The sequence below is a fragment of the Protopterus annectens genome, chromosome 12.part0 (assembly GCF_019279795.1).
Source record: "Protopterus annectens isolate FY-2018-M chromosome 12.part0, PAN1.0, whole genome shotgun sequence".
Classification (NCBI taxonomy): domain Eukaryota; kingdom Metazoa; phylum Chordata; order Ceratodontiformes; family Protopteridae; genus Protopterus; species Protopterus annectens.
The window spans coordinates 674,688,615-674,709,444 of NC_056746.1; the positions used below are offsets into that span (position 1 = coordinate 674,688,615).

Below are 20,830 nucleotides of genomic sequence, written 5' to 3' on the forward strand. Positions count from 1 at the left end.
TTGTCTCATCCATGTCTCATCCAAAACCTATGACTACAGCAGATCCATATATCACTCACATCCACTGTTGTTGGATTAACCAGTATTTTCTCTTCTATTATGCTCCTCTAACTGAAATATACAATGGCCTAAATATTTCTATCCCGAAACCTTTATCTCCATCCCCTGATCATTTGCCATCTCCCTTCAAACTGATCATCTTTCATTTTGCTATGGTAATGTCAGACGTCAATCTCTGTCTACACTTTCTTCTGGCAGTATCACATTCAAAATTAGTGGTATTGCAGTTTTAGGTGTACCATATCAATGCTGATGCCTCAAAGTTAAACTCTTTCTGGTAAGCAATTCAGTTCCAAAGTTTTGTTCATGGTCCACAGTTTAAAGATTCAGTAATTTTGATTACTCTGATACTTGGATGCAAAAGCTGACAATAGATACTATTATCATCACAGACACTTGCATGAAGCTAGACTCAAATGTGCGGTAACCCGTCCAAAAACTGTTTACTCTTGGGAGATAACAAATTAAAGAATAGTACTAATAACATAAAAGCTATTCTGGTAGCTAAACATACGCAGCACAGTCATGTAGCTACTATGCCTAGCACCAAGAATAGTAACGTCATCTGGGCCACTGTGAGCTGCAACATGCGGCAACATAAAACAAATTCTAATGAGTATGTTTATATTCACCCCTACTGTCACATTTGAATGCAGTGAGCAAAGTCTTCTCTACCTTTTAATGTTGCTTCAACCATTATTCAGCTTTACTTCTTAATTCAATGTGAAATTACTTCTAAACTCCCCATTATATTCACACCACCCAAAATATTGCCTAGTTTTTAATAATAAAGACTGGGCATAACACCATATTAGTCATTCTCTGGTGGATTAGGTTCTTTACAAGAAATTTGTATGCAGTTTTCTGTCCTAACCTCATTAATAAGCGAACACTGCATCACTGTGGGTACAGGCTTTTCCAAACATTAACACCCCAAGCTTATAATTTCTAGCAGGTTCATCGCAGACTAGTCCACTCCTTCAGACAGCTTATATTCTACTAGACTCATCACAAGGCAGATTGGAAACAGGAGATGATACCATATTGTAGACATTCATAAATTTACTTCTTCCAGTCTTCTTCTTCTTCTTCTTTCGGCTTTTCCCAGTTAGGGGTCCCCACAGTGGATCACCTGTTTCCATTTCTTCCTGTCTTCTGCATCTTGGTCTGACACACCAACCACCTGCATGTCCTCTCTAACCACATCCATAAACCTTATCTTAGGACTTCCTCTTTTCCTCTTACCTGGCAGCTTCATCCTTAACATCCTTTTCCCAATATACCCAGCATCCCTCCTCAGCACATGTCAAAACCAATGCAATCTCGTCTCTCTGGCTTTGTCTCCAAACTGCCCAACCTGGGCTTACCCTCTAATATACTTATTTCTAATCCTGTCTAATCTCATCACACCCAGTTTAAATCTTAACATCTTTAACTCTGCCACATTCAACTCTGACTCCTGCCTTTTTGCCAATGCCACTGTCTCTAACCCATATAACATAGCTGGTCTCACTACCCTTTTGTACACCTTCCCTTTCACTCTTACTGGTACTCATCTGTCACAAATCACTCTTGACACTCTTTTCCACCCACTCCATCCTGCCTGTACTCTCTTTTTTACCTCTCTTCCACACTCAGCATTACTCTGAACTGTTGATCCCAAGTATTTAAACTCATCCACCTTCGCCAACTCTACTCCATGCATCCTCAACATTCCTCTATCCTCTCTTTCATTCGCATACATATATTTCATCTTAGTCCTGCTGACCTTCATTCCTCTCCTCTCTAGAGCATATCTCCACCTCTCCAGGGTCTCCTCAACCCATTCCCTACCCTCATTACATATCACAATGCCATCTGCTAACATCATAGTCCACGGGGACTCCTGTCTCAGCGCAAACATTGCATCTGTAGTGCTCTTTCCTGGCATGAAACCATACTGCTGATCACTAATCATCACCTCCCTTCTTAATCTAGCTTCCACTACTCTTTCCCATAATTTCATGCTGTGACTGATCAGTGTTATCCCTCTGTAGTTACTACAGCTCTGCACATCACCCTTATTCTTAAAAATCGGTACCAAAACACTTTTTCTCCACTCCTCAGGCATCCTCTCACTTTCCAAGATTTCATTAAACAATCTGGTTAAAAATTCCACTGCCATTTCTCCTAAACACCTCCAAGCTTCCATGGGTATGTCATCTGGACCAACAGCCTTTCCATTCTTCATCCTCTTCATAGCTATCCTTACTTTCGCCTTGTTAACCCATAGCACTTCCTGATTCACTATCCCAACATCATCCAGCCTTCTCTCTCTCTCATTCTCTTCATTCATCAGCCCCTAAAAGTACTCCTTCCATCTGCTCAACACATTCTCCTCACTAGTGAGTACATTTCCCTCATTATCCTTTATCACCTTTACCTGCAGCACATCTTTCCTAGCTTGGTCCCCCTGTCTAGCCAGTCGGTACAGGTCCTTTTCTCCCTCCTTTGTGTCCAACCTTTCATACAACTCTCTATACGCCTTATCCTTAGCCTTTGCCACCTCTCCCTTTACCATGCACCTCATCTCCTTATACTCCTGTCTACTTTCTTCATCTCTCTGACAATCCCACTTCTTCTTCGCCAACCTCTTTCTCCGTATACTCTCCTGTACTTCCTCATTCCACCACCAGGTCTCCTTGTCCTCCTTCCTCTGTCCAGATGTCACACCAAGCACCTTTCTAGCAGTCTCCCTTGCTAGCTCTCCTGTAGTTACCCAGTTATTTGGTAACACTTCACTGCCACCCAGTGCCTGTCTTAACTCTTCCCTGAACTCCACCTCACAATCACCCTTTTTCAATTTCCACCATTTGATCCTTGGTGCTGCCCTCACACTCCTCCTCTTCTTAATCACCACTGTCATTCTACAGACCACCATTCTATGCTGTCTAACTACACTTTCCCCCGTCACCACTTTACAGTCTTCAATCTCCTTCAAACTGGCCCTCCAGCATAGGATATAATCCACCTGTGTGCATCTCCCTCCACTCTTGTATGTCACCCTATGCTCCTCCCTCTTGTTAAAATACGTATTCACCACAGCCATGTCCATCCTTTTTTGCAAAATCCACTACCATCTGACTTTCTGAATTCCTTTCCTTAACACCATACCTTCCCATCACTTCCTCATCCCCACTGTTCCCTTCACCAACATGCCCATTGAAATCTGCTCCAATCACCACTTTCTCACCCTTGGGTACAGTCATCACCACTTCATCCAACCCACTCCAAAATTTTTCTTTCTCATCCATCGCATACCCAACTTGCGGAGCATATGTACTAACAACATTCATCATTACATCATCAATTTCCAGCTTCATAAACATCACTCTATCTGACACTCTTTTCACCTCCAAAACATTCTTGGTATAGCTTTCCTTTAGGATAACCCCTACCCCATTTCTCCTCCCATCCACACCATGATAGAACAATTTGAACCCACCTCCAATGCACCTGGCCTTACTTCCCTTCCACCTAGTCTATTGTGCACACAATTTATCAACCTTCCTTCTTTCCATCATATCAGCCAGCTCTCTCCCTATACCAGTCATGCTGCCAACATTCAAAGTTCCTACCCTCATGACTACACTCCTAACCTTTCTCCTCTCTTCCTGCCTTTGGGCATGCCTTTACCCTCTTATTCTACTTCTCCTCCTTCGGCCAACAGTAGCCCAATTTCCACCAGCACCCTGTTGGCTAACAGTACTGGTGGTGGTCGTTGTTAACCCGGGCCTCAACTGATCCAGTATGTAACTCTGTATTGGTTTCCGCATATCTCATTTGGCAGATGTTTTACGCTAGATGCCCTTCCTGATGCAACCCTCCCGATTTATCCGGGCTTGGGACCGGCACAAAGAAATGCACTGGCTTGTGCATCCCCAGTGGCTTCTTCCAGTAAAGAAGCATTATTACTTTGTAAATGAGCCATTAATTGTGGGATGAATATTAACAAAGGGATCATAACTCTTAGCTGTCCAGAATTTTGCAGACTGTTCTGAAATTTTCCTCATGTGTTTGGTCTATACTTCATAAAATATGTGGCTTTCTGGCAAATCTTTGAGGACAAAAGTTGCTAAATAATGAGAAACTTTTCAGATGCAGACTGCATTTCATTCAGGAAATGCATGCTAATGCATAACCTGTTATTCTATCACATCTCTAAGTTTATAAGAGTTGTTGTTGTTGTTGTTGTTGTGTCTTTCGGCTTTTCCTGGTTAGTCTGCTAATGATTGACAGCAGATTTGTTGCCAGCTCTGACGCACAACCTTCATGTCTCCACACAGAAGATGCACTAGCTGAGAATCAACACAAGAGTAATCTTTAAAATATGCCCCTAATTTTGGACCTTTATCTTCCCATTATTGGCTTTGTCTGGAACTGATGCCCTGAAAGGTTGAGAGGTATAAAAATGATGAGTCTTGGAATCATATCAATATGCACAAAGACATAAATGCAAATGCAGGTACACAATTTCATCTAATTTGTATTAAGCAAATAATACAAAAATAATAAGAGTAAAATCACAATTTCATACTTTACAATAAAAGCTTTAATTTTAACCCACAACAAAGTCTAAAATAACAATCTAACGGGTATATTGAGCTCCAGCTGTATTCCAGCTCATTACAACTTCTGACCAACAACGTATACATTATGCAACTGTTTCTTCTGAATGCCTATCACTGTTCATCACATCTTGTACCTGTTGTTATGTGGCATCCTCTTGTGCAGGTGTCCAGGAATGAGTTACATATGGCATACTCAAGTCTTTCATTTTATATGACCATCTTTTGCAAGGGGGTTTTAATGAAAAATTGTATAATTTTTTAATTGTTGCCAAGCCAAGAATTCCTGTAATATTTGGCATCCCGAAAACACACAAAGGTCTTGACCCCCTACACTTCAGACCTATAGTATCTGGGCAAGGAGGTATAACAGAACCGATTGGGAAATTTATAGACCACACTTTGAAGCAATTTGCTGCTTCTTTGAAGTACATCTGCAGGGATTCTTGGGATTTTCTTAGGGGTCTGCAATCCCTAGCATACCATCCGGATCTATTGCTGGTAACTATAGACATTGTTCAACTGTTCCCCAGTATACCTCATTCTACAGGACTGTAATGGTTTAGTGATGTTTTAGTTAAAGAGCTTAAACTTACTTCCAACACCACAAACTTGTTGGTGGAGTTAATGGAACTAATCCTGGAAAATAATTTCATTTGTTTCAACAGTCATTTCTACAGGCAAAACAAACATAGTGTTGCATAAATGGGAAAACACATATATTTTACATCAAGCATTATGTCAGATTTCTTGACGACATTTGTCTTGTATGGAGTGGTACTAGGGCAAATATGGAGGAATTTTTTCATTATATCAACAACACTACTTCTTTTCTAACCTTTACACACTCATTGAGTTTTGACAGCTTGAATTACTTGGATGTGCACTTGGTTAAAGATAAAGTTAACAATAGGTTCATATCAAATGTGTTTAGGAAGCCCACCTATTCAAATGCTTTTTTTGCATTTTAAAAGTAACCACCCTGAATATCAAAAAAGAAGCATAGTCAAGGGGCAATTTATCTGTGCCTCCAGAATGTGCAACACAAAGCAGATGTTTATGGAGGAAATTAGGTTCCTAAAAGAAAGATTCTTTGAAAGAGGGTATCCAAGCCTTCTTGTTGAAGAGCTAGCGACAGAAATTTTTAGGTGCAGGGAAACAAAATATCCACCTCTCCTAGACACTACGGGTACATTAATATGCCAAGTGGGCAGTAGCCTGCAGAATAAGGAACAAAAAGGATACATCCATACTTTCAGTATTGATTATGAGGTTGTGGAAAACAGTGTAAAGAAATACTGGCCGATCCTAAGACTGGACGATAGGTTGGGTAATATGATTCCAGAGTTTCCTAGATTCATTAGACGTAGGGGTACCAATTTAAAAGAAATGCTAGAGATGAATCAGAACAAACCAATGGCAAGTAGTGATAATAAAAAAGAAGGCACATACAAATGTGGAATGTGCAAGCAATGCCCGGCTATATTCAATGGACATAGGTTATATTTACCATCAAGAAAATTCCTATATCAACCAAGGGGCCATTATAATTGCAATGCCAAATTTATTGTTTATTTAGGTTTATGTATTAGATGTAAAAGTTTCTACATAGGAAAGACTGAAAGAACCCTCAGAAGACGCATTTATGAGCATCAGTATAATATAATTAAGAAAAAGGAAACTAATGCTTTTTATAGACATTTCCTTTTTTATCCTAATATGGAAATTAAATTCATTATTTTAGAACAGCTAAGGTTGGATGAAAGGGGACTGGGGGTCTCTTTTAGAATATAAAGAGTTATTATGGCAACTAAGACTAGATGTAAATTATGAATTTTCGGTTTTTCAGTGTTTTCAGGGTTTACATATAGAAATAAAATTTTGCTGAATAAACAGCACATTTTAATATTTTTAACATACTAGCATGTGTATAGTATTGGCTTTTGAATATTGTTTTAACATTGCATAGTTTTAATATTGTATATTTTTAACACTGTATATTTTTATGGCAGTCTGTGCACACACCAACAATTGATTATTAAGTTTATGCATATACTTTGTTAGACATTGCAGTGAGTTGTGCTTAGCAATGGTTTGCCTGCAAGCAGGTTTTGTACCAGCAAGTAATTTGAAGGGTTAATTAGACCTTCTCTTTTACTAATTGAATTATTGGTCAAGTTTTGACTATGTATATAAAGAACAACCACCTTGATTTTATTGTATCTTGAAAAAGCTCAGCACCAGGCTGAGGAGATTGTTGTTTGTTATTAAAGCAAGAAAGTTTTATATAAGTTGCAGCCTTTCATTTTCGGAAGAAGGAATATCAGCATTTCATCAATTTTTTATTCTGGGCTTCCAGAGCCAGCTTCCAGGTTGTGGATCTGCTTTGCTTTATTGGTGCTTTTCATTTGTTCTTGGTATCCTCTTGTGCTATTACTTTTTCAACAGATATTCGCTTCACCTCTTCCATTTTCTACATTCCTGAAACTATGCAGTGCCATTTTACTAGAAATGTACCTTTCATACTAACCCACTCTTATCAATAGGTGTATTTCTATAGCTTTTCAAAATTCTCTCTCTCATTCCTAGCTTTAAAATTACTTGTGCACATGCTATTAAACTAGTGTCTTATCTCTAGTTTCTTACATCCTTCTAAAATTTTGGCATCATTTGATTTTTGCAACTATTGCATCACCTAAAGTCATATTGTTTACCATGCTTAGATTATTATAGCTTCAAGAAAAAGTTCACTACAACTGCTGTGGTGACATGAGGTATCAGACTAAAGAAAACTGATTAAAAGGTATTACGTTTTTTCTCTTTTCTTTAGTATATATTGCTAATAACACATTTGGCCTGCAAAATGTCTGTACCTTGTGACCTAATCTCTTGTAAATGTGAAAGGAAATGAAAGGAAGGGAAATGTTTGAATCTACTGTTTGAAAACTAAAATATAATTTGTTGCATCACCTGTGCTTGCAGATCCTAAAATGTAAATAATCTTACTTCAAAGAAGTAGTTGGCCTGAGTTGTGAAAAAAGGCAGACATCAAAATACAGACAATTAAGAGATGTGTATAAGATTTTCTATTGGTTCTAGGTTGATATAATTAAGCTCTTGACCTGTCGAGAAGGAAGAACCAGTCTGGTTAATTTTGCTGTGGGAGAGCAAAACAAGTTAAATAAGTTGATGCAATGTTTTTCTGTAGCAGAAATATATAAATATTTCTGACTGGTCTTTGTTCTGTCTTACTGATAGTTTCTGCTTATAAGTCCTTTCTGAACATCTGTGAAAAGAGGAGGCTGTTCTCATTTATTTATTTATTTATTTATTTATTTATTTATTTATTTATTCGTTTGACATTTGTTGACCGGGATAGTCTAACTGAGCTTGCCCCCTTTTTCAGGGGAGGCCAGGGGAGAAAAGCTCTACAGTAGAGTAGTCAATAGCCAAGTAAAGCACATGAAGTTAGAAATGATAGAAAAATAATGTAAGAGAGGAAGAAGTAGGAAGGAGAGTGAGGGAAGGAGAGGAATAAAGTAAAAAAGAGGAAGATTTCAAGTGGGATGATTGCAATGACATCTCCAGGCACTGTTTAGGTAATTTCTAAGAGCTGTATTGAAGCCTTGAGAATAGATAGTCTTTCTGAGGGTCATGGGAAGCTTATTCCATGAAAGAACAGAAAGGTAGCTATAGAGCTTATGTCTTAAGATTTTTTAGTTCTATCTGTGCATTTTAATATGTTTCTTAGGCCCAGAATTATTTGATATGAGAGGAGTTAGGCTCAGAATTATTTGATAAGAGATGTCTAGGATATTTAGTTATCTGCAGCACAGATGTTTTGGTACATATTTTATCCAGTATAACTGAATTTTACTTTATTATACAACATGCACTTTCTTGTTCTTCTGATCTGTAACTGCACTATTTAACTTACTGTTTAAATAAAATTATCTATTTATATCTAAGACCTTGTGGCTAGTCTTTATATATGTTTTATTGCTATTTATTGTTTGAGAGAAGGGTTATAATTTACCACTGTAGTTAGTTTAGCATGCAGTGGCACCCACATCTACATAGCCAGATTGTCTGGACCTACTACCTGTTAAAATATTAATTTCATGCTTTCACCTTATCAAGGACAGCAGGTAGCTGGAGGACCCTAGTCTTAACAAGGGTAGCAGCAGTACTATTGTGCTAGGAAGAATGTTGTGGGGAATGGGAGAATTTTGCCAACTTTCACTGAGAATTGTGTATTTATCTGTATGTACAAAAGTAACAATTTGTTTGAAAAAGCCATTACCACAGGTAAGTATCCCTGGAAGACATTGTGGTTCATAAAGAGACTGGTGAGAAAGGGGACTTTGGTGTTAAATCAAAATCTCAGCTATGTAAGTGGTGTATGTATGGTCAAAGTTTGTATAAGTTTTGAAAGCTCAGAAATATGATAGCAATAAATATGCCATTATATTTTAGACCTGAGTTGTATTTTGTGAATTGATTATTGAATTACAATTGTGTTCACTTTCTTTCTTTCTTTTGTTTTGATCTGCATGGTGCCATGTGACTCTAGAGACCAGCTAGAACCTTTTTCACACTAACGGTAGTGGTGAGATCAGACTATAACATTTTAGGTGGTCATGGTGAGATTCAAACTCCATCCATGCCCATCATCATCTATCATCACTATAACACTATTCTTATACCTAAGCAGATCATCTGTCTAAGTTTCATTCTGTCTCATGCCTCAGCACAGCATAATCTTTGGTAAACAGATCACACCATGTTCTTTTTCCGGGTAACCTTCTTAAAAGGTTGGCTAATGTAAACAATGTTTCCAGGGTTCACCTGCTCAGGCATACCCTAGGGATCATAAATGAGTCTTCTTTTTGCAGTCTTCAGATCCCTAACTACTGATCCTCTGAGATTTATCTTAGTCTAATATGCTGGTGGCACTCCAACTGTCTAATATGCTGGTGGCACCCCAACTAAAATCCACCTTACATAAATTAGCAACAATCTAATCACCCAGGTATGGCTAATCATTGTTTTAATTCCAAGTCACCACCATTTAAAATATAAACAAAAGGTTTTAACACTTGGTTCTGATCTAGATGTGACAGACTGACCCAATCTGGATGATTACTATCTCAGATACTATGCCACTTGCGTTTTTTTTTCTTTTTCAGTAACCTGATGCTCTTCAGACAAGACTGAATAAAAAAGTTAACACTGTTCTCAGGATATTATTATAACATGAAGCAGCTTCCACTATACAAGATTTAAACATGATCACTTGGAAAGTACTTAAGAGATTGGAACCAATCAAAACACTGCAGTGGGTTTCATTTTCATGACAAAGATCAAGGATAGTATTTTGGAAAAGTTGTCACTCTACACCCTCCCATCACCATATGCTTACATACTAATTTTATAGTTGCTCAACAGTGGGGAATGCAGAATGTCTACAAAACAAAGCATAGCAGTCTAAAGCAATCGCTGTTTTCATTGTATCACAAAACTGCAGATGATTCCTGAGTAGCTGCTAGGAAAAGAAATACAGGAAAGGCATTGAAATGAGAACCCCTTTTTGAGGGATGCTTCAACCTAAATGAGAGTATGGACTGCCTGTTTTGTCTTTGCTTTCTTCAAATAGCTTCACAGTCCTTCAAGTACTGTAACAGAGAAATGGCAGGTTTACTTATTTACTGTTTGTTCACCGAGTAAGTGGGATGATCTATTGACCCTTTTCAGCTATGACCCAAGCACTAAGAGAATAAAATACATCATGGTCTTTCAACCGACAATATTATACACAAAATTAATTCATAGCAATACAGAGAGCACATTAAGATTGAATGCAGATAGGGTAATATTAAAAGATCCAATCTGAGTGCATTGAAAAAAAAAGACATATACAAAATTCAAGCTAAGATGTGCATGAAATATGGTGCAATCATACATATAATACATAAACTGCTATATATATGTGAAGTATTTCTTTATAAGATGCCACATTAAGAGGTTGAGAAATGTTTATTAAATATATTCTAGCACTCATGATAAGGGATATATGTTCCAGACCATTTATACTATGCTCACCTCACTCAACATTATTGCAAAATAATTTGCCAAAAAAGATGAATGTTAATCTGGTTATCTTACTGTATAACTATACCACTTTCTGTCAGATCATTATAAACATGCTTTCTCAGGCTATTATCTTCCAACTGCATCAAATGCTGGAAATCTGTTTATACAATCCTTTTCATCCTGTGCTTCACAGCGTACGTCATTCACAGAATCTCTTACACAGTCTCGTGGTCTAGTACAGTCATCATCATCATCCTCATCTGCAGCTGATAACCAGTCACCAATCTATTTCTTCAAACATATTCCAAGGTTGTAGGAATTATGGGCACTTCAAATCTGCTAGATCTGAACTCTTTAGGATAACATTTTTATGTAGTTCATAAGATTCTCTGCCAGTATAGCCATACACATTTCACTTTCTTCTCCTTTAGCTAGTCTATGTGTATATTGTAATTATTGTAGTTATCTGTATACCAAGCACCAAGTGAATACAATTTCTTAGGTCTGAACCGAAAAATGAATGAAAAGAAACAATGAGCAGGGGTGCACTACAACATCAACTGAGAAAATGTTGCTTGCTGTTTGATTTTTTTTATATAAATAATCTAAGTTGGTTGCCTTTTGAAAGAATTACCACAATTTAGATTTGTAGGTTTATTGTTGGTTTACAGCTGTTTACACCCATTGACTTCCAGTTCATATTCTGTGGCTTTTAAACTGAGTACGATTTTTGTTTCTGCAGAGTTAAATACTGATCTAATAGTTCACATACAAAATGCATATTATTTTAGGTGTGTTATCTAACTTTAGGTACTGAATAAATGTATTGTTTTTCAGTGTTGATTGTTGACTTACAACTGTTATTTTGTAGTTCAAATTCTGGTGTATTATAGACTATGACCAGATGAAAGCTACCAGAATGGAGCAGGGGTTAGAGAAGAAAGGATATGACCACATACTTGGGCAGATGTTGCTCTCATTACATAGAAGAAGTGAAATGGGAATAACATATGTGTGTACAACATCATCTCAGAGAGATTTGAAAGGATCATTCTGAACAGTAAAGGCATGAAGAAGCACAATGGTATATAGGCAGAAGATAGCATGGAATATGTACTACATGATTTACAAAAATGTTTATTCATACAGATGGTTTTGCGCACATAGAGATTTGATGCTGGAGGGGGAACCCATTCAGTCATTTAAGAATGCATGGGACAAATGTAGAAAGTTTAGGAGAAGGTGGGGATAACAGAAATTAGAATATTATATAAAAGGGCAAACCAGATAGGCTTACTGTCTTCTCCTACCATCAAGGAAATGTAAGGTAATGTAATTTAATTATTCTCTACTTCATCTCACTCATCTTTTGGACAAGAATGTGCATCTCTGGTTGTCACCCATATGGAGGTACATTATTTATTTTGGTTCTCAAAAAACTCCAGATCTTACAGGGACTATAAATGTGTACTGATGTGTGGTACTCTGTAGTCCACAAATGTTACAATTACTATAGCACTGGATTGCACAGTATTTTGTATATCCCTTTTTAACTCTGATCACGAGTCACACAATCCGCCCCATGACAGAGTGTGTCATATATTTTGGTTTGGAAAGTTTGATAGATATGCTCCTGCTGCTTTCAAATACAAGACATTACACATTGATTCTGTCTTAGAGTTGATCCTGTACCTAGCACCATATTACACTCCTACTGAATCCAGACCATCCTAGTAGATCAGGAGATGCATCTCTTCATTACCTTTCAAACTAAACTGAATAGCTAGAAGGAAGGCAGCTTAGTCATAGACTGATAAGTATTATTTTAACGTGTCATACCACATCTTTTTTTACACTTCCTTTTCAAACCCTGGGATTCAGAGAATTTCTCTTCACACTTGCTAACTGCCCAGCATAGGCTAGTTAATTAATGCAACACAGAGAAATTCTAATTCAGAGACATAGTATATCCACAGTGAAAAAGATCTCATTCCTATGTCTCAAAATAGACTATTGTTCTGTCAGACATGACCATGCTAGTGTTTTCCCTAACAGTCCTTGCATCATGGTAACAAAGGCACCACTACATACTTGTGCAGTCACATACACACACATATGCACAAAATTCCAAGTATTCTAATAAATGAACCCACAACCATCCACAAGCAAGTCTCCCACATTCAGTTAGACTCCTGGAAACACTCACCTTTGCAGCTCCAATACATACAAACACACACACACACACACACACACACACACACACACACACACACACACACACACACACACACTCTCAACATCCCCGACTGTTAATACATGATGACCCAAGCAGACACACATACACACACAGAAACACACCCACACACACCCACACAAATACATTCAGCCTCATTCACAGCCCTACAGACATGCAGAGACACACACACATGTGCGTGCGTGTGTGCAGACAAAATTCCAAATATTCTGATAAATGCACCCACAACCATCCATCCACAAGCAAGTCTCCCACGTTCAATCAGACTCCTGGAAACACTCACCCTTGCAGTTCCAGAACATACACACACACACACACACACACACACACACACACACACACACTGGCATTGTCCTACCCCCATAGCTTTGCTAGACTTGCCTCTGCAGCAAGTACTGCCAAAGGAGTGAATTATCTTTTGCTAGCATTCACTTTTTCTTCAAAGCATAACATTTTACTTGGCAGACTGATTCTTTGAATCATTTGGCTGTGTAATTTGAGATTTGCAAACATTTTAAGAAGAGAACATGGCTAATTAGCATTAATTCCTCACTGTACTACTGAATTAGCATTTGGTTTCATCAGCAAGAATTTTCTTTGTGCTAATGTCTCCATGGGAGGAAAAACTTCAGGGGTATAGTGCACTAAAAATAGGAAAGGCTTAGCACAATGTGGAAACCCTCTGATTTAAGGCTTCCACATCACATGACGTCTTTCTGAATTCCAGTTAGCATGTCAAACAAAAGGAATGAAATCAAAGGTCACAGCAGAAAAAATCTAAATATCTACGTCATTTTCAGCATTAGTTATTGATTACTTTGAGGTAACCTCTAAATGCCTTATCAAGCATTCAACGATGACATTTACAAAACTATACTTGCCATATATAGCTGTGAGAGAGCACACAAATGTATGAATGCTGTGTATTGTTCACATTGCAGTCAGTTCCTTATCAGAAAGGGACAGCTATATATCGCAAACAATATCAAGACTCTGGAGCTAACTTCTTATGGAATTGAAAATGACTGATAACCTAAATCTTTTTAAGCTAAACTTAATTCAGTAGGTGGGGAACAGAACTTATTATAAATGTTAGCAGATCTAGAGCCAGCACAATGCAACCTAGGCAGCTGCCAAAGGACCAGTGCTGGCTTGAGGCCAGGCTGGATAAAAAAGTCAAAGTAAAAAAAAAAAAAATTGTTGTCTGTCACTTTAAAAATGCTCGCTCTGAAGCACACATGTATACCTCGGCAAATATGTTCTTATTTTTCTTGGTGAACAGCAACTGGAAATTTGCTACAAAGCAAGCATGCAGAACAGCATTGAAAGCATACATGCATGCATGTTCCCATTGAGATCAAGTGCAGGAGATTTGAATGGTTGCTAACCAGAAATTTGAGTTTAGAAATGTCATCTAGCAAGCGAGTAGATTTTAATGAAATGCAGAGAGCTTACAATTAAGGAAACAGAGGATATTTGGCCGAACAGTTCCCACTGAGATTAGCTGCAGGAGATTTGAGTTTGGAGATGTCAGCTCTGCCACCAAGTCAGGGGTAAGCACAAGATGCTTTACAAGTAAAGAAAATGTGTTTGTGGAATGTCCTAGTTACGGACCACTCTAGTTTAAGTAACTTGCTCAGAATCAAACCCTGAAACTTAAGGATGGAAGGCAAGAACATTACTCTACCACATCAAATGACAGAACACCTTTACCTATTTTTTTTTTTTTTTTTTTGGTAAACTACTGAGAATTACACTCTAAAATGTCAGTACATAGTTTTCTAGACTGCACTACAATACTTTGTCTAGCAAATGTATAAGGCAATGAGCTGTTCAAGAACTGCTTTATGTAGTACTTGGTTTGATTCCCTTACCATTCATTTGTCTTCTATGTGAGTTTGACAAGTTACTTTACCAGACTACTGGGCTGCTCCTGAAAAGGTATGCTTGCATCCAGAGGGCTGTACCAGGCTGTTAGGAAATGTCTTAACACATTTGTCTTTTGAATTCTTGCACCGGTTACACATCATCTAATTAGTACTTCACTATACTGTATGCTATTTGAGAATTAATCCTAACGTATTTTGCAGTTTAATGGCTGCCAGATTATTCCTAAATGTGAGTTTCAAGGGAAGAGAATTTTACTGTTTCTTAAAGTAAGCCTGTTTTCAGTGGTGAGTGTTTTTGTTTAGAAAATAGCTGTCAATGTTACTTCTGTAAAATGTGAAATAAAAGTTTAAAATTAAATACCAATCTCTGTGCCAATTGAAAAGGTAAAGAAAAAATAGTGTGTACACTGAAAGATTTAAACAGTGTTTATGTTAATTGGGGAGAGACAGTCAAGTAATGGAAGTTTGGTAAGACTGGCAGGGATCTGAGTCATTGCCTTGTATAGGGCCCCATATGTCCATGATCCAGCTGTGCTGAATCTGGAGGTGTACTCTGCAACAATACAGCATTTTTAGCCATTCAAGAAGGTCAGACTTATACTGAGCAATGTTAGATTTGATAGCTATCATTTTGTTTTATTCATTGCACTAATTAATGAATTAATTCATTAATGTGCATGGATTGTATAATTCAGTCTAAATGTGCTGCATTTTAGTTATATAAGCATGTTGCATTTTAATAATATATTGTTGCAGTACCTTCTTTTCAGCTTCCATCAACTGCAAAAGGGTTGACATTTGTCAGGTCATATAGTCTGCTCTTTTTGGAGTGATTATCAGAACTGCTTGATCTTCAGCATCCATTATGCAGTCACTGTTGCATATTACTGTGATGCAGTCTTATCTATGAGATTGGATTGTAAAGGATCAGCATTTAGTTAAAATTGTTACTCTGGCAGTTAGTGCAGAGGACTAAAGCTCAAGCTTGTTAGTGAGCTGTTTCTGGTGGCAAGGGGGCAGGGTTAATCTTTCCATCCTCATTTACCTACTGTGTGACCTTGAGCAAGTCACTTAACCAGGCAGTGCTTTAGAGCAATTGGGAATTAGTGCTAGGCTCCTTAATGGTCTCCAGGACTGCATGCCTAGTAACTAATGTTGTCATCATTTGCCAGCCATTACCTATGGCATAGCTGATATAGTTATGGAAATCTTGTGACAATATTATCAGCACTCCATTTTTTAATGTAACCTAGGCAATTTACTCAACAAGAGCATCAGACACTGCATTTATAGAGGAAGGACTGAAATGCAAAGTTGCTTGCTGGCAGCAACCTCTGCATTAATAATAGGTCTGTTTAATGTGGAATTGTTCAGATAACTTTTACTTCTGCAGAAATTGAGCATATTGACTTAACATATGTTATCAGGTGGTCAATATTTCTTATGCTGTCATGAATACTCTTCATTTTAAACTGTGCTATACATGGCTGGATCTTATGAACTGATGCTAGTGATCTTTATGCAGTTTCATGTAATTCATCCAAAGCTACCAATAAAATACACATAATTTATTCCTTCTTAACAATAAGGGGTGTACACAGTCATTAAAGTGGCTATAACTGCTGGTGGAAGAGGGAGAGCTCTCTTTAGATGAAAATATCTTATGCACTTTTCATTTGGTCATTTTTAAACAGTCTTTAATAAGGCTTTGCAAGAATAATGTACATAATAATAATGTGCATGAATTATGTTTGAATACTAATGTTCTTGTGTGAAACGAATTTGAAATAAGTGACTTTGATCATTATTATTGTTATTAATTTTTTTTGACACAGGTATCTGATGCATCAGTGTAGCTCTAATTGTTGGGTTTGAGGGATGGCTGTGGATAAAATGATTGACTCCACTGAGCTGGTAAAGTTAAAAAGTCATTAGTCTGTCTTTGCAAGACTAGGTTGTATTTGTATAGAGCAAATTGGAATAATTTACTCTGGCCATTTTTATTGCAATCAGACGGGATGTATAGACACAGTCAATAAGTGGCCATCATTGCTGAGTATAGATAGTGGTGGGTTTCAGTGACAGCGGTAGTCTTTTATGACTGAAATGTTCTGAAATGGGTACTTTTGTCATTATCGGTTCATACATTTTTCAGTCCTTAATGGAAAAATGTTGAAAACTTAATTTAAAACACACTTTAACAATCATTGCTGTATTAGATAAGAAATATAATTTAAAACAATCAAGTGAATCAAAGAACACATGCATTTATGCATAATCTTAAAAATGTGGCCGGGGGGGGCTCTTGATTTTAAAACAGCCATTTGCCTACGGTACACTTAATCCACTATTGGCCAGATGTATTTTCACAATGAATGTGAGTTTCAATGCAATCAAAGTAAGTTACAAGGAAAGAAAAGTTTACTGTTGCTTATGTTGTTTATGTTAAGTCCATTTTCAGTGTGAGACTGTTTTAATTTGTTTAGCAAATGACCATGGGTGTTTGTGCTATGAAATCTGAAATAAAAGTTTTAAATTAAGTCCACAACTCTGCAATCATTGTAAAAGTAAAGAAGAAAACAGTATGCACATTGGCAAATTCGAACTGTGTTTATGGGAATTGCAGAGAGATAGTGAAAGAGAGAGAGATTATCAAGTAATGGGAAACTGGGATGGCTGTGGGGGGAGGGGTGCTGGTCCATTACCCTGCCTATGACACCATTTGACCATGATCTGGCACTGAATGTCAGGTGTCAGTGTTTCTGGATTACCTTATGAATGCTGGCCTTTTGAAACAATGACACTATGAACTCTCATCTCTGTTTATTCTGTTGAGGCAGTGTTACCAGGTACCATCTACATGTACACAGTTTCATGAATCATCATGGTTAAATACAAAGAAGATTCTTGTAAATTACCGCTGGGGATATCTGCTGATGTCCCTTTATACTGTTTCTGCTTGTATATGTCAATAAATATAAGAATTTCAGCCCAGTCTACCCTCTGGGTGCCACAGTCAATTTTGTCGACTTTGTGTCTACAAAAAGCCAGTCAGGCCAACATAATATTACATGGCTTGTTTGCTTCTGGGTCTGTTACATATTCTCATGTGCCAAAAACATGCTTAATCCAATAGCTTGGGTAAATTTTATTGATATGCTATAGTAATATAATACAAGAACATGCTAAACAGTTGTGCAGATAGTGTAAACAAACTTTATTTGCTGGCACCATAGCAAAACCTTTCAAAGTACTGCAAGACATTTAAAGCAAATATAACAAATGCTTTACAACTTCAGTCAACTAAAAGCATCAGTAAAAATCAAGCCATTCATAATTTTATTAAACCACAGTCCAATTATAAAATACACAGCAAATAATGATTTATAATAGACATATCCATGGTACTTCAGTAGTCACAGCCTATGGAATAATCATTCCATATTTAAGCATTCACTTTTTAAAAATTATTAGCAAAATTAATGGACTAAGTGGAACAAAATTTACTGGTATGTTTGACATTCTGCATAAAGCTGGCTTATCTGGATATATGAGCAAAACACAGCTGTGATTCATAACATTTAAGTCTGATAAAATATTTACTTTTATACAAAGATTACCAGTTGAAGTACTTCTTTTTTATTTACTGAACTAGTTAATGTATTATCCACTATGACATATCAGTATTTATCATAAATAAATAAAAAGGAAAATAAGCAAATGCCGACATCCACTTCTCAATGAGCATGATATAAGCTATTTAGCATAACGTATAAATAATGCAAGAAAGAACTTGCCCAGACAACCTGATGGACACTTAGCTACTGAGCTCTTGCTCATAAAATGTTTTAAATCTTTTTTTGGTCCCCCTTGGGACATCATTTTACTGCCCTGGCTCTCGGTCCCCTCTTCCATGCCAGGTCTACTGGCTTGTCTTCTACCCCTCTTGACTTGTTCTGATATCACTGGAGCTAGTTATGGATCCTAAGGGCATCCTGAAGGTTCAGCTGTCTCCCCTTCAATCCTGGTAGACATTTAAAGGCCATACCCACTTCTCTACCTTATCTCCCATGCCCACTGCTGGGAGATGAGAGTTCAAGGGCATATCCCCTCTTTGAACCATGCCTCCCCTTAGACAGTGTTAGTGATAAATGCCCTCATCCAGGGTGGGCATGCCCATCTCTCCCTGCTGCTCCATTAGTCATCTGAGTTCTTAAGTGAACCCAGGTCAAGTGGGCCATTGAAAGAGCTTTATCCATCTATGCCACCACAGCAGCTTAACATTTTTAAGCATTTTAATCTGCTTAAAAATAATGAAAATACCTTAACACCTTTGCTATGGTGGAACAGAAATCAATTAGATAAATCTGGATCCCGATAAGAATCATTCTCATATGGCAAGCCTTCTAAACACTCTGCCCAGGAGGGAATAATTCCCATCATGATTCATACCTCTGTGTCATGGAATGCTACGATAACACTTCAAGAAAGGTGTTGGGCTATTTTTTTTCATTAGTTTTGATTCGAACGTCTTGCAGAAGTAAGAAAACTGAATGGGCAATGGCATGTATTGGCACGTGTGTCCAGGCTCTAAATGTGTAACAGACGCAATTGCTTGTATTTATTTTTTAGCCAGAGATTTACAGTATTAGTTCAATATTTGCATTTTACCTAGGGTGTGGACTGTGCGGTTGAAATGTTGACCAAAAAATACCCAAAAGCTACAGTCGGCAAGTGGGAAAAGGCGTTGTTTTTGTGTTCACGCCATTATTTACATTTCTTGCCTAAATGACTTGCCTACTATAATATAAAAAGAAACTATCACAAAACATCTCATGCTGACAGACGGTGCATATTAGATTAAGTGTTTAGTGAGACATAGTGGCACAACACAAGTTACAGGATATTTTCCTCTAATATGCCACATTATCCAACTAAACTCATTGATCTAAATACGGATAAAGATAAGCCTCTTTTCTTTATAACTGTTTTTTCACACTGCCTATTTGAAGATCTCTTTTGAAACTATTTAGAGCTCCTGAGCTCAGCAACACCATTTTTTGCATTGTTCCTCCCCTTCCTTCCTTCATGACAAAGTCTTTATCCTATTTATTCTATTCTTTTTGAGTGTGTGTGTGTGTGTGTGTGTGTGTGTGTGTGTGTGTGTGTGTGTGTGTGTGTGTGTGTGTGTGTGTGTGTCTGCGTGTGTGCGTGTGTGTGTGTGTGTGTGTGTGTGTGTGTGTGTGTGTGTGTGTTTGTGTGTGTTTATGGAAGGGGGAGTTAGAACCTATTTATAACAGCTATCTGGAAAGAAAAACTCCAGATATTCTAGGTTGGCTAACAAAACATCTACCATATAAATATACCTTCTAGAAACACAAAACTGAGCAATATATATGAACATACAGAGGGAGGGGAGTACCATAACAATGAAGAAAACGGTTATGCTCCAACAGTAAGTAAGAAATAGTTGAAAGAAAGAAAAAAATGTACAGTATTTACACAGTAAAAATCATACTTTAATCTTTGGTCATTGCAGCATCTGGCAGCAGACATAGATTGCCTCAAGATGATTAAAGAGGTCTGATGCACCAAAAGCAAGGCAAAAAGCGTTGGGTAAACTAATAGAAAATTCAGTGGAGATTACAGAAAAAAATAGAGATAGATGAGTACAAGTGAAGAGGGTAGGAAGTATGACAGAAAAATGTAAAATACATAAATATTTCTCACTAAATCTGATTAAAGCAACTCAATAAACAATTGCCTTTATTCTTGACAAGTTCAGAGTACCGTTTTTGTTTATTTAAGCATTACAGAAAAAGGAAATCAGGAGAGCAGAAAGAGTAAGTTACAAAGTAAGAATTCTGTGGTCTCTGATACTGACAATAGTATGGATGGTGAGATAAACTTTATTTTTGTGCCTTGAC

The 20,830-nt window shown here is 37.4% G+C and overlaps 1 protein-coding gene across 1 annotated transcript in view; it reads left to right on the forward strand.

The window, feature by feature from the left end:
• The window catches only part of LOC122816780 (cytochrome P450 2K1-like), a 237,190-nt gene that overhangs the window by 56,047 nt on the left and 160,313 nt on the right, over positions 1-20,830 (forward strand). The gene's annotated exons all lie outside the window — the stretch shown is intronic.